Below are 1,235 nucleotides of genomic sequence, written 5' to 3'. Positions count from 1 at the left end.
CGAATATGGGCGTATCCCGGGTACTGAGATCCTGAACTATAACGTCCGGAGAATCTGACATATCCAGAGTGCACCCTAAATATATTGTAGGTCGAGAAACCGATATTGAGCATCCGAGATGTGTTCAAAAACTTATTTGGATCACAAGCACCCGAGATACCGTCAAAATAGAAATTAGTGTCAGAGTACCCGAGATACGTAGAGATACAATTTTAGGTAAATTTTAAATTAGACCAAGTTCATAAATAATTTTAAATTGATATTTTTAAATATAAATTAATTAAATTCATAAATAAAAATAAAATAAATACTATTTAAATAGTAATAAATTATACTAATTTTAAAAATATTAAAATTAGTAGACAATTAAAATTTGAATCGGTTCAGTATTAATCCAATTCTACTCTAAACTGTTGGATTTGGATTCCCTAAATTTTGAATTTTACTTTAGAAGGAAAAGTGTGATCTCTCACCATTTATTTCATAGGTGGGACCAAGAGAAGATATTAGAGAGAAATCATTCAAGGATGAGAGATCACACTTTACTCTCTAAAGTGAAATTCAAACTTTAGAGATTCCAAATCCTTTATTTGATCTGACTGACATTTCCAACGTAAATTAGAAGTGTACACATTGAAAATAGTAGATGATTGAAATTAGAAGTGGTTATTAAAAATGGTTATTAATTTTATTTTAATTTTAGGTGCCATCGATTTGGAGTTGAATTGGATTAACACAAAACTGATTCAAATTTTAATTGTCTACTAATTTTAATATTTTTAAAATTAGTATAATTTGTTACGATTTAAATAGTATTTATTTAATTTTTATTTATCAATTTAATTAATTTTCATTCAAAAATATCAATTTAAAATTATTTTTGAATTTTGTCTATTTTAAAATTTATCTGAAATTGTATCCGCACGTATCTTGAGTACTGTAATCCTAATTTCTAATTCCTGTTTTGACTGGATTTCAAGTGTTGTGACCAAAATCAGTTTTTGAACGCATTTCGGATGCTTAGTACGCGTTTTTCGACCTACAACGTATCCTGAATATCAAATTCTCCATGCGTCGTCATAGTCCGAGGTCTTAAGAGATACGCCTATACTCGCGTTGGGCTCACAATATCCAAGATGTAGTATGTTATTTATTTAAGTAATTATTCTCCATTTTATGTATATTGCTAAATTATATAATTATTTAATTTAAATAAAAAATCATATTTTTCTGTT

The 1,235-nt window shown here is 27.6% G+C and overlaps 1 protein-coding gene across 2 annotated transcripts in view; it reads right to left on the bottom strand.

Annotated features, from left to right (window-relative positions):
• The window catches only part of LOC107624315 (carotenoid 9,10(9',10')-cleavage dioxygenase 1-like), a 22,548-nt gene that overhangs the window by 1,286 nt on the left and 20,027 nt on the right, over positions 1-1,235 (bottom strand). The gene's annotated exons all lie outside the window — the stretch shown is intronic.

This window comes from Arachis ipaensis, chromosome B10 (assembly GCF_000816755.2).
Source record: "Arachis ipaensis cultivar K30076 chromosome B10, Araip1.1, whole genome shotgun sequence".
In the NCBI taxonomy this organism is placed as follows: domain Eukaryota; kingdom Viridiplantae; phylum Streptophyta; class Magnoliopsida; order Fabales; family Fabaceae; genus Arachis; species Arachis ipaensis.
This window is presented reverse-complemented; position numbering and strand designations above follow the sequence as displayed.